The sequence below is a fragment of the Elephas maximus genome, chromosome 4 (assembly GCF_024166365.1).
Source record: "Elephas maximus indicus isolate mEleMax1 chromosome 4, mEleMax1 primary haplotype, whole genome shotgun sequence".
NCBI lineage: Eukaryota > Metazoa > Chordata > Mammalia > Proboscidea > Elephantidae > Elephas > Elephas maximus.
The window spans coordinates 26,132,945-26,157,644 of record NC_064822.1 but is presented as its reverse complement, the minus strand read 5'-3'; the positions used below and the strand labels follow the sequence as shown (position 1 = coordinate 26,157,644).

Sequence of the window (24,700 nt, the reverse complement as noted above, 5' to 3'; positions counted from 1 at the left end):
CTTTATTCCATCCTTAAAGTCTTCTATAATCCAGTCTTTTTTGAACAGGGTATTTTATTGTTCAGTTTCCAAGTGTTTGACTTCTTTTCCCTGCTTTTTCTGTTATTGATTTCCACTTTTATGGCCTCATGGTCAGAGAAGATGCTTTGTAATATTTCAATGTTTTGAATTCTGCTAAGGCTTGCTTTATGACCTAATATGTGATCTATTCTAGAGAATGTTCCATGTGCACTAGAAAAGAAAGTATACTTGGTTGCTGTCGGGTGGAGTGTTCTGTATGTGTCTACGAGGTCAAGTTGGTTGACTGTGGCATTTAGATCTTCTGTGTCTTTATTGAGCTTCTTCCTGGATGTCCTGTCCTTCACCGAAAGTGGTGTGTTGAAGTCTCCTACTATTATTGTGGAGCTGTCTATCTCACTTTTCAATGCTGATACAGTTTGTTTTATGTACCTTGCAGCCCTGTCATTGGGTGCATAAATATTTAATATGGTTATATCTTCTTGGTGTATTGTCCCTTTAATCATTATATAGTGTCCTTCTTTATTCTTTATGATGGATTTAACTTTAAAGTCTATTTTGTCAGAAATTAATATTGCCACTCCTGCTCTTTTTTGATTGTTGTTTGCTTGATATATTTTTTTCCTTCCTTTGAATTTTAGTTTGTTTGTGTCTCTAAGTCTAAGGTGTGTCTCTTGGAGGCAGCATATAGACAGATCTTGTTTTTTAATCCATTCTGCCGCTCTCTGTCTCTTTATTGGTGCATTTAGTCCATTTACTTTCAGGGTTGTTATGGATAGGTATGAATTTAGTGCTGTCATTTTGATGTCTTTTTTTGTGTGTTGTTGACAGTTTCTTTGGCCCAACTGATTTTATGTGTTGAGTAGATTTTCTTTATATATTGTCCTTGCCCTCATATTTGTTGTTGTTGATTTTGTTTCTGCTGAGTCTGTTTTTTTCCCTTGTGTTTTATTTTGATGAGTAGGATAGTTTGTCTCTTTGTGGTTACCTTATTATTTACCCCTATTTTTCTAAATTTAAAACTAACATTTCTTTGTATCACCGTATCTTCCTCTCCATATGGAAGTTGTATGATTACATTTCTTAGTCCCTCTTTATTATTTTAATGTTGTCTTCTTTTCTATAACAGCATTGCTGTTACCCTGTTTTGGGCTTTTTTTTTTTTTTTTTTAATAATCTTGCTTTGTTTTTTTGGATTTCCCTGTCTGGGTTGACTTCTGGTTGCTCTGCCCAGTGTTCTAGTCTTGGGTTGATACCTGATATTATTCATTTTCTAATGAAAGAACTCCCTTTAGTATTTCTTGTAGTTTGGGTTTGGTTTTTACACATTCCCTAAACTTGTGTTTATCTGGAAATGTCTTAATTTCACCTTCATTTTTAAGAGACAGTTTTGCTGGATATGATTCTTGGCAGGCAGTTTTTTTCCTTCAGTTTATTAAATATGTCATCCCATTGTCTTCTTGCCTACATGGTTTTTGCCACATAGTCCGAGCTTATTCTTATTGGCTCTCCTCTGTAGGTGACTTTTCGTTTACCCCTCGCTGTGCTTATAATTCTCTCTTTATCTTTGGTTTTGGCAAGTTTGATTATAATATGTCTTGGTGACTTTCTTTTAACATCTACCTTATGTGGAGTTCTATGAGCATCTTGGATAGATATCTTCTCATCTTTCACAATATCAGGGAAGTTTTCTGCCAACAAATCTTCAACAATTTTCTCTGTACTTTCTGTTATCTCTCCCTGTTCTGGTACTCCAATCACTTGTAGGTTATTTCTCTTGATAGAGTCCCACATGATTCTTAAGTTTTCTTCATTTTTTAAAATTCTTTTGTCTGATTTTTCTTCAGATATATCAGTGCCAAGTGATTTATCTTCGAGTTCAGAAATTCTAGCTTCTACTTCCTCAGTTCTGGTCCTCTGACTTTCTATTGAGTTGTCTAATTCTGTAATTTTATTGTTAATCTTCTGAGTTTCTGATTGCTATCTGTCTATGGATTTTCCAGCTTGTTAAACTTTTCATTATGTCCCTGAATAATCTTTCTAATTTCCTCAGTTGCTTTTTCTGTGTGTTCCTTGGTTTGTTCTGCATATTGCCTCATTTCCTTCCTGATGTCTTGAAGGGTTCTGTATATTAAACTGCACCCGGTAATTCCAGGAAGGCACTTTCATCTAGAAAATCCCTGGATTCTTTGTTTTGAGAGCCTGTTGAGGTGATCATGTTCTGTTTCTTTATGTGACTTGATATTGACTGTTGTCTCCGAGCCGTCTATAAGTTATTGTATTAGTTTATGCTTGCTTACTGTGTCATAGCTGCTTGCTTTGTTTTGTTTTGGTATACCCCTATGGGTTGCTTGAGTGAGCTATCTTGATTATTTTCACCTTCGGAGCTCTAGTGTCCTGTCCCCAGCTGGCTAGAGCTGTTATCAGGTATATCAGCCTAAGAGTCCATTCAGTTTTCTTGTATGAATTCAGCTTAGATTTTCAGGTAGCTGATCTTGTTGATCATCAAGTATGTGGTGCAGGCTCTGTCTTACAGTCTTAGAGGGGCAGGGGTGATTGGCGTATATACTGGTATCTAATTGCAGCAGGGGGTCATGCTCTGAACAAGGCAGAGGGCTGTATCTCTGAGGAAAACGCATCTCTGTTCCCTGGAGCGTGCTGGTGGGTGTGTTCTGCAGAGGGACCATGGGCACCCAAAGTTTTTGGTTGTAAGGACTGGGAGGTACCAGTTATCTTTGGACTCCTGTCTCGGGTGTCTAGGTGACCTGAGTGGAGCTATGAGTTCTTAGGTTCCTGATGTGGGTAGGTGAGGATCTTGTTTAATAGGCAAAGCAATGTCAAACGTCAAATACCCACCTCTCCACCCCACAGCTGAAATGGTTCGAGTTTGCCAACAAGGGCCTATTCTCCCAAAATAAGCCCACACATGTCCATGCAGAAGGGAAAAGTGTTCAATGTCCACGGACCGTTTATGCCGGGACAGGAGCTGCTTCTGTCCTGAGCTCCCCCAGTTAATGGAGCTAGCAAATTATCTTTTCCCCCCAGTTGCAAATTTTTTCCTTCCCCAAGGCTGGGAGGATGGCTCTAGGTGCTCACCAAGGTCTGTTTCAGGCCCAGGGATTCAGCTGCTAAAGCTGGCTTGGGGGCGGGGTGGAGGGGGGGCACGGTAAAATATACGCAAGTACTTAGCTTTTGCCCAGAGCGTCATTCTCCTCAGGCTCCAGAGGTGTTAGTGGGCTGTATGGCTGGCTGCTTCTCCCTGAGGAAACTGCGGCCAAACGCTAGTACCAGCCTGCTGCCGCTGCCACTCTGGGAATGGTGCCTGAGGGCTCCCTGGGATTCAGGTCCAGTAACTTCTCTCCACTTCTGAGCAGTTTCTTCCTCCCCTTGCCCCTCAGTTCGTTGTCTAAGCTTGCCTTTGATGCTCAGTGCTCCCAGCTTGTCACAAATATACTTGTTTCACTTGTTTTTTCAGGTCTTTGTTGTAAAGAGGGCTCCCTGGAAGCGTCTGTCTATTCTGCCATCTTGGCTCCGCCTCTCTCTTTTCATCTTCTTAAAAGTGTCTTTCACAAAGTTTTTAATTTTGATGGCAGTCGAAATTATCAGCTTTTCATTCTATAGGTTGTGCTTTGTGTGTCAAGTCTAAGAACTCTTTACTTAACACTAGATCATGAAGATACTCTCTTGTTTTCTCTTTATCTAGAAATTTTATAATTTTGCATTTTACGTTTAAGACTTTGATCCATTTTAAGTTATTTCTGTATAAGGTATGAGGTTAAGATTGAGGTTCATCTTTTTGATTTGGATGTCCAATTACTCCCGCACCCTTTGTTGAAAAGCCTGTCTTTTGAATTTAATTGCTTTTGTACCTTTGCCAAAAATCAGTTGGATATATTTGTGTGGATCTATTTCTGGGTTCTTTATTCTGTTCCTTTGATTTAGGTGTTTGTTCTTCCCCTAATATGGCACGGTCTTGATTATATTAGCTATATAATAAGTTTTGCAATTGGGTAGATTGAGTCCTCTGACTTTGTTTCTTTTTCAAAATTATTTTAGCTATTCTACTTCCATTGGCTTTCCATATAAAGTTTAGAATAATCTCTATATCTACAAAAAATCTTGCTGGGATTTTGAGAGGAATTGTTTTAGATCTGTATAACACTTTGGGGAGAATTGATATCTTTACTACGTGAAGTCTTCCAATCCATGAATACCATGTCTCTCCATTTATTTAGATCTTCTTTGATCTCTTTCATCAACACTGTGAAATTTTCAGCACTCAAATCCTATATACATTTTGTTAGATTTATAACTAAGTATTTTATTTTGGGGGGACAGGGTGATTGTAGGTGGTACTGTATTTTTAATTTCAGAGTCCATTGTCAATACATACAAATACAATTGATTTTTATATGTTTATATTTTATTCTATGACCTAATAAATGAGGTTTCATGTATTAGTTCTAGGAGTTTTTTTTTTTTTTTTAATGGATTTTCTATGTAGACAGTCATGTCACCTGAAAATAAGACATTTTAATTTTTCCTTTCTGATCTGCATGCCTTTTATTTCCTTTTCTTGCCTGATTGTATGGCTAGAACTTCCAGCACTGTTGAATAAAGTAGGGAGAGTGGACATCTTTGTCTTGTGTCTTCTCTTGGGGGGAAAGCATTCAGTTCTTCACCAGTAATCACCACGTTAGCTGTAGGTTTTTTATAGCTGCTCTTTACAATTTGAGGAAGTCCCCCTCTAAGATATTTGTTTTTATTAAAAAACATTATCAATTCAGATCATGTGAACATTAAAGGAGTTTTGTTTTCTCTTTAAAGTGTTTTTTTTTTTTTTAAGAAGATGAAAATCATATTTCCCTGAAGATTTTTTCAAGTTTACAGAAGGACTTATGTCATCTTTTCCCAAGTGAAAAGATGTTGGGCTGTTGTTTTACCTTCTCTGGATTTGTTAAGGAATACACTGCCATCATAGAAGACATGGAGATGTTGGCTCTCAATCTTAAGCTAACTCAGGAAGAATGAAAATAAGCCTCAGGTTATAATTTGGCAAGTGAGGGACCCACTTTATTATGGCATTTGGTACAACACAGGAAAGCTGTTGGTAAACCAAAGAGAGAGGGACTTAGGGCTTGAAGGCCAAGGCCTTAGCCATGCACTGTCCCTGTCTTTGCTCACCCTGCCTCTCTGTCCCATACCTCCCACTTTACAGAGAAGCTGGTTTTTCAGACTAAACCATGGGCCCAGGGATATCTTTCTTCCTAACTTCAATTTCTTTGTGGCTATTCAGCATTGCAGAGGTTAGATGAAGGCCCTGATACAAGCCCCTGTTCATCTCTGACTCCTGCCCGAATGGTCCCCAAATCTTATTTCTTTCTAGGCCCGGGATTTCTTGCCAGCTTGCTCAGTGGAGCTGCAGAACAAGAAGGCAAGTGTTGTTACTTTACTCTCCTTCCATCTTGGCCCTCCAGTAATGTAGCCTGTCTGCATGTACCTCTACTGCTTGCCCACTAGTCTTTACCCATCAAGAACTCTTCTGGGTGTTAGATGTTTGCTTTAAGAAGATGAACCTCAATCCCAAGCCCTAACTATTTCTAGCTATAAAATGAAAACATGGCAATTTATGTGGTTTAGCTCTATAGACTTGAAATGGAGTCCGTGGGCAGCAGGTGATCCACTTCTGAAAGGTCACAGCTATTGAAAATACTATGGAGCACAGTTCTACTCTGATATACATGGAGTTACCATGAGTTGGAGTGGACTCAATGACAACTATTTTTTTGTAATAGACTTGAAGCAGGGTAGATTTTTTTCTTTGTTTGTTTTAGTTATTCTGTTGGAGTATCTACAATGATCAAAACTCTGCATTTTCTAGCCCTTTTTCCTATCTTTGGCCATGTTAACATAACCTTACTCTATATCCTTGCACTCTCATTAGTTCTCCCTTTCTACTGTCTGCTCTTTGAGAGGTGAAGTTCCAAATGATGCTACCACCCAAGATCACAGTATGGGAAGACTAGTTCATAGTTGGGCATTAGTGGTTCAGTGGTAGACTCCTTGCCTTCCATGAGGGAGACCCAAGTTCAATTCCCGGCCAATGCACCTCATGCGCAGCCACTACCCATCTGTCGTTGGAGGCTTTCAAGTTGCTATAATGCTGAAGAGGTTTCAGCGGAGCTTCCACACTAAGACGGACTAGGAGGGAAGGCCTAATTATCTACTTCTGAAAATTGACCAGTGAAAACCCTATGGATCACAACTATACATGACAATGGTCCAATCCTCAACAGATCATGGAGATGGTGCAGGGTCAGGCAGTGTTTTGTTCCATCATGCACGGGTCACCATGAGTTGGGAGTGACTCACCAACAGCAAACAATAACAACAGTTCATAACTGTACAGCAGCCTGGAAACATAAAGCCCCCTTAAATGGCATAATGTAACTGATTTACTTCTGTATTTTTGATGACTTTCTTCTAAGAAGTTCAAAGCCCTTCACAGCCTTTATTCTGTCCCTGGCAGATATCTTAAGAAGGAACATATACCAGGGTTAACAGTTATTCCCATGTGCAGCTCTGGTAGCGTCTTTTATTTGTAGGGTGTTTTACGTAATTTTGAATGAAAACAATCATCTACACTTCAGCCCACAAACCTTTTGGGTTTCCTGACTCTGAAAGGAGTACTTACATTTTGTTGCTTTGATTACTAACATTTCCTCAATTGCTCAAAGTGATTTATCCTTTTAAAAACAACAAAGGCCCCAACTTTCTGGAACTGAGTATACTTGTAGTGGGAGTTCTCAGTCCTTCTCAACAAATAAAGCTAGATCACAGAGGGAGAAGCCAGCTGAAGCCTTAGGACAACTGTGCCACAAGTTTCAATCTTTCACCAAATTTGTCTCAACCAAGGGGTATCTCTCTCTACTAAGATGGGTAACTTCTGATATAATTTTGCATGTGCTGTATCCTGGAAGAAGCTTATAGAGCCTAAGCTTGGGTTTTGGAAGAGTAGAAGGAAAATATGTTATCTCCAATTATAGGTTGGTGCCTTAGAGTAGGATTAAATCTAAATATAGTCCAATTTTAAAAGAAGGCACAGCCATGAGCTTGAGACAATGCAATGGCAGCATAGGATTTCTTGGTAACTGTGGCCAAGCTGACCAAGGACAGTGATATTGGTCCACCTCCAGATGGACTGGTGCTATTTTGTATGGTTAGTGTTCTAGTGCTTTAAGCAAGAGTGATGGTAGTTCTTGACTGAATTCACACTTCAAGGACAATAAAGGGTAGGATGACTCCCCCAGACAAATGGCCATCCATAAGGCCTGTCTTAGTTATCTAGTACTGCTAGAATAGAAATACCACAAGTGGATGGCTTTAACAAAGAGAAATTTATTTCCTCACAGTAAAGTAGGCTAAAAGTCCAAAAACAGGATGTCAGCTCCAGGGGAAGGCTTTCTCTCTCTGTTGGCTCTGGAGGAAGGTGATTCTCATCAATCTTCCCCTGGACTAGGAGCTTCTATGCACAGGGACCCCGGGTCCAAAGGACATGCTCTGCTCTTGGCACTGCTTTCTTGGTGGTATGAAGTTCCCTATATCTCCCCTTGCTCCTTTTATATCCCAAAAGAAACTGGCTCAAGACACAATTCAATCCTGTAGATTGAGCCCTGCCTCATCAATACAACAGCCGCCCATCGCCCCTCATTAACATGATACAGGCAAGATTTACAACACATAGGAAAATCACATCAGATGACAAAATGGTGAACAATCGCACAATACCAGGAATCGTGGCCCAGCCAAATTGATACACACATTTTTGGGGGGACACATCTCAATCCATGAAAAAGCCTGTCCATTTATCTAAGTTTCTTTTACCAACAGCGAATAGCATTGTTTATAAGAAGTGCACACAAACAAGAGTCTTATGAGCACATTTCTATCTTTTGATCAGATTTTTCATTTCTGGAAAAAAACAGCAACTAATGGGAATTTCTAGTGCTGAAAAATAGGACAAGTTGGTATAGCGATGAATAAGTTTGTTCCCAGGTACAGCGATACCATAGTTGAAAAGTTTGTGAAGATAAAATTGAAGTGAGACACATACCTAGTAAAGGTAGAGAATAGACAGGAAATGTGAAAAGAAATGGTAGTTAAAACCACTGATTCACACTTACAAATGTACATCTGTCTTTTATGAAAATTAGAAATGCCAATTGCATGTTCCATTCCTCTTCTAGGAATATGCTGGCACCATTTAGATCCTACCTATTCCTCCACTCAAATGGCTTTTCCCCCATAAGCTGACCTTGCTCACTCTAGCCCAAGGGGGACAGATGCTAAACATGTACCTGACTGCTTTAATAGACTGCTTTTGGTAAAAAAGATAAATGTTTATATTTTTGTGTTCCTACTTATTGCCTTATCTATGTCTAAAGAGCAAGCTCAATGTCTTAGAGCTCTTCCTAGAGTGTACTTTGGATAAGTACGTTCTAGTGGATGTTTTCAATCCACGATGGTTGAGTGGAAATAAATGAAGGCAGGGCTGAGAATTTAAGAAAAAAGTGCTCAACTCCATTGTGTATAAATTCAATATCAACAAAATGCAATGTGTTGGAGTGATGATTCTGCTTACATTCTGCCCCACTATGGACCGTGTTCTAGAATGCACGTATAAAGCTGTATAAAACTATTGCCACTCCTTTGTTTCATTAGTTTATTTGCAAGCTGGCTTATGTGCCAAGTTACAGTATCGATTTAAGCATAGTGATCATATCTTCAGTAGTCAGAGTAACTGGGGAAGGCAAGATGGCTTTACAGCAAACGATTACAGGAAATCTTACCTTAATCTTTTCAGGTTATTATTTTACTTTGCAATGTTTCATTAACTAATTGCTATTGAGACAATGAACGGGTCGGTTCCAAAACAGCCAATTACTTAGTCCAATTTGGATAATAAAAACATTCTATGAGTTGAAATACAGTTTACTTTGAAAGGAAATCCTGCCTCCCTGGAGACCGTTAAATGGTTTGGGAAAATGGTTCTACTACTGCCTCTTTGTTGCAGTATTACATGTGGGAAAAAGTGCGTAATTACGTTTGGTGGGCTCTAAGGGCTTTCTGGGGCAAACTGTTAGGCTATTAACAAAGAAAAACTTGCCTGAGAGAATTGCATAGAGGAGGAAACTGGGCTCCCAAGAAGAAGTAGGAAATGCCCAAAGTGTACCCAATGTGCGGCAGAGCAGAGAGCCTAATCTTTTGACTGGGAGTTGAGCTCTTGTCCCATTACCTCAGGCAGCAAAACTACAAGTAACCAAATGGTGGCTCAGGAGGGTGTCCCGTACAGCTTAGGTAATGTATCTTCTGTTAGGATGTCAATATGCTGAGGTTCTTGGAAATTTCTGAATTGCAAATTGTGATTTTTTTTTAATTAATTTTTCTCTGTAGAAAAAAATGTATATTCTACAGTTACTAGATGAACGCTTATGTTCTACGTAAAAAAGCTTTTTGCTTGCTTTGGGGAAGGCCTGCAAATGAATCATTTTCATAAAACAATATGTTTAGGAGGTCTGGATGTTCTTAAAAGATTTCATTCACCAGTGTTATCTGCCCTGCCATGCATTTAAGACAAACCCTTTCTCTTTACACTACAGCCCCTCACCAAGAAGCTTAAAAAAAAAAAAAAGTTGCCGTAAGTTGACTTCAACTCATGGTGACCTCATGTGTGTCAGAGTAGAACTGTGCACCATGGGGTTTTCAGTGGTTGATTAGAAAGACGGTTTTCTTAAAACATAAAGATCATGAATGTGGCAGCCCAGTTCTTTTTGCTTTTAAAAATAGCTTAAATATTTCTGCCTCTTTTTATTTACTGGTTTCTTTAACTGCTACCCTAAAGCAAGAATACAAACACCCCCTCAACACCTGGACCCATTTTGACCCTGAACCTGAGCCTAGTCTGTGTTGCACTGATTGCGCAGGAAAGATCTGGAGCTGCCCGTGCTCTCTATGTGCCAGTCCCATCTGAGAGTCTCCAAGGCCGTGTCCGCTCATGAAGAGCGATGTCTACAACTGACATGTTTGCCTGAGTAATGAGAAGAGCCTCTGCACTCCATCATGGGCCCAGCAGCAGTGCCCACCACCCAGGGCTCTGTGGGGAGTGATGTGCCCCTGAGCTGCATTCTGTCCCTGTGCGGTAATAAATGCCAAACTGTCAGACCCACTTTTTGAAATTTTTTTAAAATAATATTTTATTGTGATTTCGTTGAGGGTTTCCAAAGCAGTGTAGGTTTATATTCAACAATTTCCACACAAGTTGTTCAGTGACATTGGCTACATTCCTTACAAGGCTTGAACATTCTCATTATTTCCATTATGGTTGTTTCTCTTCCATTAATCTAGTTTCCTTCCCCCTTTACATTTTTATCTTTGTTTTAAAGTAATTGTTGACAAGTTGGTCTCATGTAGATTATTTTTTTTTTTTTTAAAGAAGCACAGTACTTATGGGGGATGTTCATTATTTTATGAGCCAATTTGTTATTTAACTATAAGGTGACCTCAGGAGTTAGTTTCAGCTCAAGGTTTGAAGAGTATGTCAGGGCAATAGTCTTGGGGAGTCCTCCAGTCTCAACCAGGCCAGTTATCTGGTTTTTTTTTAGGAATTTGAGATTCTGTTCCACATTTTTCTTCCATTATATTAGGGTCCATCTATTGTGGCCCTGATTAGAGCAGTTGATGGTGGTAGCCAGGCACCATCTAGTTTTTCTGGTCTCAGGGTAGATGAGGCTGTGATTTGTGCAGTTTGTTCTGTAGACTAGTTTCTTCTCTGAGTCTTTGGTTTCCTTCTTTCTCTTTTGCTCTGGACTAGTACAGATGTCAAATTCACTTTTGCAAGTGCTCCTAACCACTAGTGACTTTGCACTCTGTCTTTGAAAGAACAGAAAATAATTTTAAATAAACTCTGCTTTTGCAAACTGGTTGAACTTGGAAGCAACGTAATACTCAAGGAATTTATGCTATCATTTGTTTTTCTGCATCACACCATTTGAACATTACTCATAGTCCCTTTTATACTGCTGAGCACGTAGTAGATAAAAAACTTAATATTTGGGGAACTAAATTACTTCAAAAAGTAGAAATATTGTGTTCTTTATGCAGAGAACGTGGCTGCTCACCACTTTCCAAAATCATAAAAGGTTATAAATTGCAACATACTGTATCCTACATGTGTTGTTGTTGTCATTGCTACTTGCCGTTGTGTCAACTCTGACTCATGGTGACCCCATGCGTATGCAGAGTAGAACTACCCTATGCAGAGTAGAACTGCTCCATAGGGTTTTCAAGGTTGTGACTTTTTGGAAGCGGATTGCTAGGCCTGTCTTTTGAGGTGTCTCTGGGTGAGTTTAAACTGCCAATCTTTTGGCTACTAGTTGAGTGTTTAACCATTTGCCCCTCCCAGAGAGCCTCTACATGTGGTAGATAGATTGAGTTAATGGCCCCAATTCATGTTGTAGTTATGCTTTTTGCATTATACCTCTTCAAAGGCATGTTGCAAAGAGTGTAAATATAGGATGAATTGAGGCCATTGATTCAATATATTTCTCTGGCCCTGAGATCTGAGTTTAGCTTTGTTACTTGCTTTGGCCCAAAGGGTTGTTAGCTAATTTTAACGCAGAAGAGTGTAGAATAGGTGCTTGCACATTTTTGCCCTGCTGGAGAATGGGACAAATGACTCCAACTGTGCCAATGAGGCATCCTAGGCCAGCTGTCATATGGAGAGATCTGCCAAGATCAGCAGAGCCTCCTAGTCAACAAAGACTGACTGCTGGCATGTGAGTAAGCCCTGCCAAGACCAGAAAAACCGTCCGGCTGACTCACTGGCTCTTAAGCTAAGTAAATGCCTATTATTTTAAACCACAGAGTTTTGGGGTGTTTGTTACCCTGTATTATTATGGCAATAGACCACTGATAAAATATTAAACAGGTTGTAATATTTTTTTGCTATAGAAGTCACTTGGAATTTTACATCTGAGTAATCATTATGATGTTAAGTATCTTTGTCCAGTCATGGAGCTAAGAAAGATATAGGTGGTTGAACTGAATCTGCACAGACCCTCTCACCATAAAAAAAAATTAGTACCAGGCAAAGATTTGGGGCATGTGGTGTTATAAGGATGCGGGATGTTATGGTAAAAATATTTGAATTTAGGTCAGATACAGAAATGTACAGTTGTTCTTTATATGCAAATTACATAAAAATCAACAACAACAAAAAGGCTCTTTGGTTTCCTATCCTTTGTTTCTTTTTCTCATAAAAATTGTGAGACTTGTATTATGTAATTTTACACTTGAATGGGTTCTAAATAAGTGTAGGTTAATGGTACACATTTATATATTTAATATAGAGAGTATCATGGATTGAATTATGTCCCCCCCAAAATGTGAGTATCAGTTGGGCTGGGCCATGGTTCCCAGTATTGGTATTGTGTGATTTTCCTATATGTCGTAAATCCTGCCTCTATGATGTTAATGCGGGAGGATAGGCGGCAGTAGTGTTAGCAAGACAGGACTCAACCTACAAGAATGGATTGTGTCTTGAGGCAATCTCTTGAGATATAAAAGATGTGAGCAGAGAGACAGGGGCCCTCATACCATCAAGAAAGCAGTGCCGGGAGCAGAGCGTGTCCTTTGGACTCAGGGTCCCTGCACAGAGAAGCTCCCAGTCTGGGGGAAGAATGATGAGAAGACCAACAGAGAGAAAGCCTTCCCCTGGAGATGGCACCCTGAATTTGAACTTTTAGCCTACTTTACGAAGAGAAAATAAACTTCTATTTGTTAAAGCCATCCACTTGTGGTATTTCTGTTATAGCAGCATTAGATGACTAAGACATACAGTATCAGGATTCTTTGTTTGCAGGCAACAGAAACTGACTCTGGCTGAAGTAATCAGAAGAAGAGTTTATTAGAAGCATCTTAGGGAGCTCACAGAATCAAAGGGAGGGCAGGAGGACAAACTTGGAAACGGAAAGAAACTAGAGCATCTCTTAGGGTCAAAAAGGGAGATAAATGCAAAAGTAAATTAAACAAATTTTTTTTTTTTTTTTTAAGAAGTCCAATATATATAGCTTCAGCTGGTCAGCCCTTCTTTAGTTTTCTACACTTGTAAAGACCCGCCACTGGTGATCTGTGAGACTCGGGTGAGTTTCCCAACTTGTCCAAGCCTTGGTTTCCTTGTCTGGAAAATGAGGAAAAAAAGGGTACCTGCTTCATAGGGTTGTTATGAAACCTTCCATACAGACCACCCAACCAAAGTTAGCTGAATACTGCTCAAGGGGAAGCCAGTGGGAAGATGACTTTGTCTGCTGTTCACAAAGTGTGAAGACTAAGAGGCAAGTGATATAGGAGAAGGCCCACCAACTTTGGGGCGGACAAGCTTTCTTCCAATTTTGATTCTGCACCAACAAAATGTGTGACCTTGGGCAATATTTTTATGCTCTTTGAGCTTGGGCTTCTTACCTGTGAAACTGAAGTAATATCTACCTGGGAGGCTTGTCAGAAGGATTTAATGTCTGTACAGTGCTTTGCTGTGTTTGGAATTTAGCGGGTATCAGAGAGGGTTGTCGTCGTCGTTGCTGTTAGGTGCTGCCCGGTCCTGCGCCATTGTTAGAGTCCTTGCTATGTTTGAGCCCATCGTTGCAGCCACCATGTCAGTCCATCTCGTTGAAGGTCTTCCTCTTTTTTTGCTGACCCTCTGCTTTACCAAGCATGATGTCCTTCTCCAGGGAACGGTCCTTCCTAATAACATGTCCAAAGTACATAAGAGGAAGTCTCGCCACCCTTGCTTCTAAGGAGCATTTTGGCTGTACTTCTTCTGAGACAGATATGTTTGTTCTCCTAGCAGTTTATGGTATATTTAATACTCTTCACCAATACCATAATTCGAAGGCATCAATTCTTCTTTGGTCTTCCTTATTAATTGTCCAACTTTCGCACAGATTTGACTCAATTGAAAATACCATGGCTTGGGTCAGGCTCATCTTAGTCCTCAAAATGACATCTTTGCTTTTTTAATACTTTAAAGAGGTCTTTTGTAGCAGACGGGGGGAATCCTTAAAAAGCCTTTCCTTAAATGCCTATATGTGTTTCACCTTCATTAACTCTTTTTTTTTTTAAATAATATTTCATTTTATTTTACACAGCAGTTTAGGTTCTCACTCAACAGTTTCTACACAAGTTGTTCAGTGACATTGACTACATTCTTCACAATGTGTGAGCATACTCATTATTTCCATTCTGGTTGTTCCATTCCCATTAATCTAGTTTCCCTGCCCCCTTACAATCTCATCTTTGTATAAAATTATTTTCTTATCTTGATCTTTTATCCAGTTTAACATCTGATTTAATGATGGCCTTAGACCCCTTCCACCCCCCTAAAAAAAACCCTAGAATCATAACCATTCAAATTTAGAAGGACCTTTAGACATTTAAACCAAACTCTGATTTCTCAGATAAGAAAACAAAGGGTCAGAGATGGGAAGTGATCACTTGGCTAGTTTGTGACAGAAGTGAGAATAGGATCCTAGTGTTTTAACTCCCAACCTAGTGTACTTTTTTTTCCTCTCCCTTTTTTTTCCTTTTAATTGTGCTTTAGAGGAAGGTTTACAGAACAAACTAGTTTCTCATTAAACAGTTAGTACACATATTGTTTTATGACATTGGTTACCAACCCCACAACATGTCAACACTCTCCCTTCTCAACCTTGGGCTCCCTATTACCAGCTTTCCTATCCCCTCCTGCCTGCTAGTCCTTGCCCCAGGGCTGGTGTGCCCCTTTAGCCTCATTTTGTTTTATGGGCCTGTCCAATCTTTGGCTGAAGAATGGACCTCAGGAGTGACTTCATTACTGAGGTGAAAGGGTGTCTGGAGGCCACACTCTAAGGATTTCTCCAGTCTCTGTCAGGTCAGTGAGTCTGGTCTTTCTTTGTGAGTTGAATTTTGTTCCGCATATTTCCCCAGCTTTGTCCAGGACCCTCTATTGTGATCCCTGTCAGAGTAGTCAGTGGTGGTAGCCAGGAACCATCTAGTTGTACTGGACTCAGTCTGGTGGAGGCCATGGTAGATGTGGTCCATTAGTCCTTTGCACTAATCTTTCCCTCATATCTTTAGTTTTCTTCGTTAATCCTTGCTCCCGAAGGGGTGAGACCAGTGAAGTATCCTAGATGGCTGCTCACAGACTTTTAAGACCCCAGACGCTACTCAACAAAGTAGAATGTAGAATATTTTCTTTATAAACTGTGTTATGCCAATTGAGCTAGATGTTCACTGGTCCCCACAGCCCTCAGCCCAGCAATTTGGTCCCTCAGTGAATATGGGTGTGTCTATGGTGCTTCCATGACCTTGCCTTTGTCAAGTTGTGCTGGCTTCCCCTGTATTATGTACTGTATTACCCTTCACCAAAGTTACCACTTATCTATTATCTTATTTAGTATTTTTCCATTCCCACCCCTACCCTCCCTTGTAACCATCAAAGGTTGTTTCTTTTTGTGTGTAAACCTTTTCATGAGATTTTACAGTAGTGGTCTCATACAATATTTGTGTTTTCATGATTGACTTATTTCACTCAGCATAATGCCCTCCAGATTCATCCATGTTATGAGATGCTTCACAGATTCATCATTTTTCTTTATTGTTGCGTAATACTCCATTGTGCGTATGTACCACAGTTTGTTTATTCATTCTTCTGTTGATGGGCATCTAGATTGTTTCCATCTTTTTGCTATTGTGAACTATGCTGCAATGAACAGGGGTGAGCTTGTGTCTATTCGTGTGACAACTCTTATTTCTCTAGGATATATTCCTAGGAGTGGGATTGCTGGATCATATGGTATTTCTATTTCTAGCTTTCTAAGGAAATGCCATATTGTTTTCCAAAATGGTTGTATCATTTTTGCATTCCCAGCAGCAGTGCATAAGAGTTCCAATCTCCCCACAGCCTCTCCAGCATTTGTTATTTTCTGTTTTTTGATTCGTGCCAGTAATGCCAGAGTGAGATAGTATCTCATTGTGGTTTTGATTAGCATTTCTCTAATGGCTAGTGATCATGAGCATTTCCTCATGTGTCTGTTGTCCACTTTGGTGAAGTATCTGTTCATTTCCTTTGCCCGCTTTTTAATTGGATTATTAGTCTTTCTGAGTTGAGGTGTTGGATTTTCCTGTAGGTTTTAGAGATTAGACCTTTGTTGGATTTATAATAGCCCCAATTTTTTTCCCCATTCTGTAGGTTCTCTTTTTACTCATTTGGTGAAGTCTTTTGCTGAGCATAAGTGTTTAATTTTTAGGAAATCCCAGTTGTCTAGCTTATCTTCTCAAGTTTGTGTGTTGTTGGTTGTGGTTTGTATCCTGTTAATGTCAAGTATTATGGCCTTTAGCGTTGATCCTATTTTTTCTTCTATGAACTTCATAGTTTTTGGCTTTATATTTAGGTCTTTGATCCATTTTGAATTAGTTTTTGTATATGGTGTGAGGTATGGGTCCTGTTTTATGTTTTTTGCAGATGTACATTCAGTTTTGCAAGCAGCATTTATTATCTTTCCCCCATTTGATGGAATATGGACCCTTGTCAAAGATCAGGTGACCATAGGTGGATGGATTTACATCTGGGTTCTCAATGCTGTTCCATTGGTCAATGTATCTGTCATTGTACCAGTACCAAGCTGTTTTGACTACTGTAGCTGTATAGTACGATCTGAGGTCAGGTAGTGCGAGTCCTCCTACTTTATTCCTTTTCTTCAATAGTGCTTTACTTATCCCAGGCTTCTTCCCTTTCCGTATAAAGTTAAGGATAAATTTTTCCATCTCTTTAAAGAATGCCGTTGGCATTTGAATCGAGACTGCATTGTATTTGTAAATCGCTTTAGGTAGAATTGTCATTTTCACAATGTTGAGTCTACCTATCCATGAGCATGGTATGTTTTTCCATTTATGTAGATCTCTTTTGGTTTCTTGCAGTAGTGTTTTGTAGTTTTCTTTGTATAGGTCTTTTTCATCCCTGGTTAGATTTATTCCTAAATATTTTATTTTTTTAGGGGCTATTATAAATGGTATTGTTTTCCTGATTTCCTTTTTGTCATTCTCTTTATTGGTGTATAGGAATCCAAATGATTTTTGCATGTTTACCTTGTACCCTGTTCTTCATATAATTCTTAATGGAAAAGTGGAATTGAGAAAAGAATTTAAGGCAATTATTTTATAACCCCTTGCACCCAGGAAAGGAGCCCTAGTGGTGCAGTGGTTAAGTGCTTGGCTGCTGACCAAAAGGTTGGCTGTTTGAACCCACTAGCCACTCTGTGGGAGAAAGATATGGCAGTCTGCTTCTGTAAAGATTTATAGCCCTTGGGGACCATGGTCTTATTGGACATCTAGCTCAATTACCATAGCACAGTCTATAAAGAAAATGTTCTACATTCAACAGTGGTGAGTAGCGACTGAGGTCTTAAAAGCCTGCAAGTGACCATCTAAGATACATCTACTGGTCCCAACCTGGCTGTAGCAATGCAGAATGAAGAAGACCAAATACACAAGGAAATATTAGTCCAAAGGACTAATGGACCACAACTACCACAACCTCCACAAGGCTGAGCCCAGAACAACTAGATGGTGCCCAGTAACCACCACAGATTGCTCTGGAAGGGATCGTAATAGAGGGTCCTGAACAGAGTGGGAGAAAGATGTAGAACAAAATTCAAATTCAGAGGGAAAAAAGGACAAAACTTACTGGTCTGACAGAGACTAGAGAAACCCCAAGAATATGGCCCCTATACACCCTTTTAACTCAGTGCTGAAGTCACTTCTGAGGTTCACCCTTGAGCCAAAGGTCAGACCCTGTTGCCATAGAGTCAATTCTGACCCATAGCTACCCTATAGGAGAGAATAGAACTGCCCCATAGGGTTTCCAAGGAGTGGACGATGAATTTGAGCTGCCAGCCTTTTGGTTAGCAGCTGGTTAACAGCCAAGCTCTTAACCACTGCGCTGACAACTCTATAGGGCCAACAGTAACACACGTAAGGGACATGCTTCATAGTTCAATCACGTATTTGACACTAATGGGCAGACCAGCCCAAAAGCAAAGACAAGAGAGCAGGAAGGGACAGGAAAATTGGACTAATGGAAACAGGGAACCTGGAATGGAAAGGGGGAGTGTTGACAAATCACAGGGCTGGCAGCCAGTATCACAAAACAATTTGTGTATTAGTTGTTTAATGGGAAAAAAATTTGCTACGTAAACTTTCACCTAAAACACAACAGCCACAAAAAAAAGTCATAAAAAAAGAAGAAAAAAAAAAGATTTACAGCCTTGGAAACCCTGTGAGGCAATTCTACTCTGTCTTACAGGGTCACTATGAGTCAGAAGCAACTCAACAGCAAAGGGTTTTGTTTGGCTGTGCCCTCAGCACAGTTCTGTTCCCATGATGGCTACCTCCTCCTTAGGTGTTCTTTTAGGTCACCATATGAGGAGCAAGGGTTGAGAAAGTTGAGTCACTCCCAGGACTACTCCCATCACTGGAGATTCTTCTCTTCCTCCTCCTCCTTCTCTCCTTTCTTCGAATGTTGCCATTAATTTTATTTAAGATGCCATAGAAACCCTGGTGGTGTAGTGGTTAAGTGGTACGGCTGCTAACCAAAAGGTTGGCAGTTCAAATCCACCAGGTGCTCCTTGGATTCTATGGGGCAGTTCTACTCTGTCCTATAGCATAGCTATGGGTCGGAATCGACTTGAGGGCAATGGGTTTGGTTTGATTTGGTTTTAGAGAGAAAGGAGCCCTTGTGGTGTAGTGGTTAAGAGCTATGGCTGATAACCAAATGGTTGGCAGTTTGGATTTACCAGATGCTCCTTGGAAACCCTATGGGGCAGTTCTACTCTGTCCTATGGGGTTACTATGAGTTGGAATCAACCTTATGTCAATGGATTTGGTTTTTTAGTTTTATAGAGGGAAATGTGATCACACTTTCATTTCCATTTTACAGCTATATTTCTTGGTCCAGTGGGTAGTACACAGAGAGGGAAATATTTCTGTGGGTCACTGAGCTTTGTACAGGCACACAAGTGAAACTATTTCAGGCTAGAAACATTTTTGACTTTTTACAATAATATTCTTGGACAAATCTTTTCAACTTCTGGCTACATTCTTGCTCTGTTCTTATAGTTGACAAGATTTTGGGAGTGGGTGGTGAGCAAGAAGTGATCGATTCCCAAGAGAAAGAGAAAAAGAAGAAGAAGGAGGAGGATGGGAAAGGGGAAAGGGAGGGGAAAGAGGGAGATGAGGAAGGGAATAATAAGAAGAAGACAGAAGGGGAGAAAAAGAAGAGGAAAAGGAAGAGAAAGAAAGGGAAAGAAGAAAAGGCAGGGAGAGGAGAAGAAGGGAGAAAGCAAAAAAGAAAGGAAGACAGAGAAGGTATTCCAAGGAACACACAAGGGTTCAAGTTTCCTAGATGAAGATTCCTATTCAGAGAACATAATTTTGGGTTAATTCCAGTCTATATAAATGCAAGTGTGTCCCAAATTTTGTAGGAAATATTCACTCCCATGCCATATCCACACACCTGCTTTCTCAGTCTCTCACATGTATGCCTTGTGTCTCTTGGACTACAACGGAGATGCTATATCTTCTAGAGTGAGATTTCTTGAGATTAGAGTTTAAAAGCTTGGCAGACATTCATGTAAAAGCAAAGAGCTCTATTTTCGGCAAAGCTATTGAGTGAAAAGATAATGGAACTTGGGAAATCTGGTTCAGCTTAATATCTGTGATTCATTCACAGCCAGAATGCAGTTTTTTTCTTTAAATAAAAACAAAACAGTAATTTGCTAAAATGATGGTGTGTCTCATTGTGTACTTCAGATGGCAAAGCATCCTACAGGGCTCTCTTTGGTCTGTCATGACACTTTTGTTCCGTTGACCTTCTGAGTGGCTCGCTGCTAAGGTCTGGCTTCCCCAGCTTTTTCAGGAAGGAGCAAAGTCTCTGGGCAAAGGATCCAGTAGTTTAGTTGAATCCCTGTATTAGGTGACTGTCTTAGTCTCCTAGTGCTGCAGTAACAGAAATACCACTAGTGGGTGACTCTAAAGAACAAAAATTAATTTTCTCACAGTTCTGGAAGCTATAAGTCCAAATCAGGGTTTTGGCTGTGTTGATTTCTTCCTTGTCAGCAGCCCCGGGCATTCCTTAGTTCTTGGGTTGTAGATGACCATCACATAGTCCCTGTCTTCCACTGTGGGTGTATGTCTCTTTGTCTATCCTGGTCTTTTTATAACTCAGAAGTGATTAAGTTTAGGATCCACACTACTCTGACATGACCTCAACTGATTATATTATATTATATGATATTATATGATATTATATGATATTATATGATATGATATGATATGATATGATATTATATGATATTATATTATATTACATTGCATTATGGCAGGTGATTATATTACATTATATTATGGACAGTAGTCTGCTCTACTCAAGGCCAACTGATATAGTCACATGTAACTACTCTATGGCATCAACTAGACTAGCATTTGACCAAACAACTTGGAACCATAGCCTAGCCAAGTTGACACAAAATTAACCTTCACAGTGATTCGAGTGACAAACTGGTATTTTAACTCATTAGAAAATACATGATGTTATGAATGCCCTCTATCCTCTAGCCCCAACCTGCCTGAGATTTATTAAATGTATTAAATGTTTGCTTTGTGCCACACACTGCTTTGAGTGCTTTCCATGGATTAACTCATGTTAATACTCGTGAATGTGACAGGGATATTGGTATGTTTTATTCACGGATGCTTCCCAGGAGTCTAGAACTTTGCCAGCCAGACTGTTGGTGCTCAATGCATATTTGTTGATGAATAAAAACCTCTCATCACAGCCCTGTGAGGAAGGTTTAATGCAGGAAAGTTAATTTAGTACAGTGGTTAATGATGTGCACTCTACCCTTAGTTGGTGGGGTTTGAACCCCAGCAACACTGTATTAATTATTTATTGCTATGTAACAAATTACTCCAAAACCTAGTGTCATAAATTAACACTAACTGTGTACTGTTTCTCAGTTTCTGTAGGTCAGGAATTTTGGGTGGCTTAACTTTTTTTCTTTTTAACTGGGTGGCTCAACTGGCTGGCTCTGGTTCAGAATCTGTCATGAGGCTGCAGTCAAGATGTCACCAGGGCTGCAGTCATCTGAAGGCTGGACTGGGGCTGGAGACCTGCTTCCAAGGTGAGTCACTCATGTAGCTGGCAAGCTGGCTGGCTATTGATAAGACACCTGAGTTCTTTGCTGTGTGGACCTCTCTACATTAAAAACAAAAAAAATTTTTTTTTTTTTTTAACATTACTTCCACCATATTCTGTTACTCACACAGATCAAATCTTTTACATAGTGTGATGGGACTACATAATGACACATGGTTGGAAGGAGTTTAGGGCTGATGGAGGAAAAAGTTATGATCATGAGATAGTACAGTTGCAGAACAAGCTATTAATTATTATTATTAACGAGTTATTAATTGGGTCATGCAGGTGGACAGCCCCATAGAAGCAGGCTTTCCAGAAGGGGAAGAGGGCAGGGAATCCCTGGGAGAGAGACGAGAGAAAGGGAGAACTTATGTGTACCTGGGCGTTGTCACTCTGCAGCAAGGTGGGGAGTCTCTGGGTCAGAGATCTCCAAAGGCAGCAGCAGCTTGAAATCTTTAAAGAAGACTTTACATTATCTAGGGTAGGCAGATGATAGGCTCAGTTCCATTAGTATGGAAAGCAGGCAGGCTCTAAGGGCCTAAAAATTTGCTTATTTTTAAAACAATTGGATGTATAAAAATTTGAGTTTGGTCCCAAGCAGTCTTTTTGGGCTAATAGGCCTTAGCCTGTTATGAAGAAATGAATAAACTGGGTCCAATGCACAGAGGCCATTGGCTTATTAATATACATATGGTTACCAGGATGTGAGGATTATGGGACAATTTACGTAACATCATTGGGCCCAGTAAGATAGGGATAATTACTTGCATTCATAATGTTATATATTACTTGAAAGAATTAAATTAGTTAATACAGGCAAGATGTTAGGACACTATTCAAATATTGGCCCTTATTATTAGAAAGTGAATACCCATCTCAGAGTAGCAGAGGGGCCTGCCCTGATGAGGCTGGGCTCTCCAGGGACCTTTCTTCCTCCTCTCTTTCGGCTCTGAACGCACGTGTGTAAGGAAGCAGAGGGTGAAAGCTTCTTCAGCATAAAGCACTCTCCAAAGAGGATCTTTCAGGGCAAAAGGAAACTTTCATAAAGTTGCAGATTCACTGTCTTTATTTTGCCTGGGTTTCCTGCTTGTCAATGTATTGATCCAAGAGGATTTGTTTCCAGAGGAAAAGTATTAACACTCAGGCAAGATGAAGAAGTGTGGAATGGGCTTCCTGGAAAAATGAGTAAATCTTTCTTGCTCCAATTGATGTCACTGAGAATCCATTTGAGAAAGAAAAATGGGCAAGAGGGAAAGGTAATCTTATGAATATGTAGGAAGAAGAAAAGTTATTCATTTACTGATGAAATAATTTTTGAGCATCTACTGTATGCAGGCACTATGTTAAATTTTCCCTGGCTCAAACAATATGCACTTGGCTACCAGCTGAAAGGTCAAAGGTTTAAACACACCCAGAGGTGTGTGCTGCAGAAGAAAGACCTGACAATCAGCTTTCATAAAGATCACAGCCAAGAAAAACCTATGGAGCAGTTGTACTGTGCAAGGCATGAGGTCACTGTGAGTAGAAATAGACTCGACGGCAACAGATTTTGTTTTTGTTTTTAGTTTATGTTAAATTTAGGAACATAACAGAGATCCAAAAACAAAATAAACTAAACAGCTCCTGACCTCATGAAGCTTACAGTCTGTTCTGGTGGAACAGACATACTTCAAAGAATTACACAAACATATGTAAGTTCACAACTACTAGCAGGAGAAGTGGAGCCTCTGGTGGTGTACTCAACTGCTAACCAAAAAGTTGGAGGTTCAAGTCTACCCATAGATACCTTGGAAGAAAGATCTAGTGATCTACTTCTGAAAAGTTGACTCAGTGGCTACTGTTTTTTTAAAGTAGGAGAGTACATAGTGCTATGGAAGTTTCATAATAAGTGTGGTCACCATACTACCTGGATTGCCAGGGACAGTTCCAATTTATGCCTATAACCCAGGATACTTATTAATGGTATGTAATTTCACTCTTGCAAGAGTCCTGGTTTAGAAAACAAACAATATAGTCACCCTAATAATAAGAAACTTGGCCTAGTCAGGACAATCAGAAAAGCTCCCCTGAAGAAGTAGTCAATTTGTAGAGATCTGCAGGATGAATAAGAGTTAACCAGCAAACAGGGTGGAGCGAAGGAGCACTACAAGCAGAGGCCAGAACAAGGCAAAGGCCCTGTGGTGGGAAGAAGCATAAGGAGCCCCAAGTCCAGTGCAGCTGGATAACAGGGAGCAAAGACCTGTAGGTCCTGAAATGAAGTTGTCCAGGTTGCAGGGCAAGGGCATACGGAGCTCTATAAGGCAGGCTAAAGGTTTAGGGTCTTACTGAAAGACCAACAGGAAGCTAAAGAAGTGTTTTAACCAGGGGAGTTACATAAGCAGATTGAGTTTCAAATAAATTATTCTGGTTGAAGTGTGGAGGATAGAATAGACCAGAGCATGAGTTGGCATGAGGGGTCTAGGGTAGAAATAGAGGAGTGGTGAAATTCAAGAGATATTCAGGAGGTAAATTTTGACCTACTAAAAGATGATGTAAGGTCCCTAGGTGGAGCAAATGGTTTGTGCTTGAATCCTAACCTAAAAGGTGCTAGTTCGAATCTGCCCAGAGAAGCCACAGAAGAAAAGCCCAGCAATCTGCTTCCATTAAAGTTATAGCCAAGAAAACCCTATGAAGGAGATCTACTCTGTAATGTATGATGTCTCCATGAGTTGGAATCAACTCACCAGTAACTAACGATAACAATAACAAGTGATGATTTGCATTTGGGAGGTAAGGGAGAGGGTTTCAAGAATGACTTTTACTAAGTTTCTGTCTTACAAAACGGGTTCATTTAGAGAAATAGATGAGAATAATGATACTGATGAGAACCAGTTTTGGGGGAAGAAATGTGAGTTTGATTTTATACACTTTGAGTTTAAGATGTCTTTGAGATATACAAATGGATTTACCAAGTAGATAGTTAGGTATGAGGGTCTGAGGTTCAAAGTAGAGACTTGGCCCAAGAGACGGAAAGGGCCACATGAACCAGAGACTTACATCATCCTGAGACCAGAAGAACGAGATGGTGCCCGGCCACAACCGATGACTGCCCTGACAGGGAGCACAACAGAGAACCCCTGGGAGCAGGAGATCAGTGGGATGCAGACCCCAAATTCTCATAAAAAGACCAGACTTAATGGTCTGACTGAGACTAGAGGAATCCCGGAGGTCATGGTCCCCAAACCTTGTGTTGGCCCAGGACAGGAACCATTCCCGAAGACAACTCATCAGACATGGAAGGGACTGGACAAGGGGTTGGGGAGAGACGCTGACGAAGAGTGAGCTACTTGTATCAGGTGGACACTTGAGACTGTGTTGGCATCTCCTGTCTGGAGGGGAGATAGGAGGGTAGAGAGG

At 40.1% G+C, this 24,700-nt stretch overlaps 1 long non-coding RNA gene across 7 annotated transcripts in view; it reads left to right on the top strand.

Moving 5' to 3' along the window:
* The window catches only part of LOC126074890 (uncharacterized), a 161,011-nt gene that overhangs the window by 25,242 nt on the left and 111,069 nt on the right, over positions 1–24,700 (top strand). For 6 of the 7 annotated variants that reach the window (XR_007517047.1, XR_007517050.1, XR_007517046.1 and 3 more), the window contains exon 2: positions 21,204–21,287. The exons of the other annotated variant lie outside the window; for it this stretch is intronic. This is a non-coding gene — a long non-coding RNA (uncharacterized LOC126074890). The remainder of the gene's footprint in view (positions 1–21,203; positions 21,288–24,700) is intronic. 7 annotated transcript variants of the gene reach the window in all.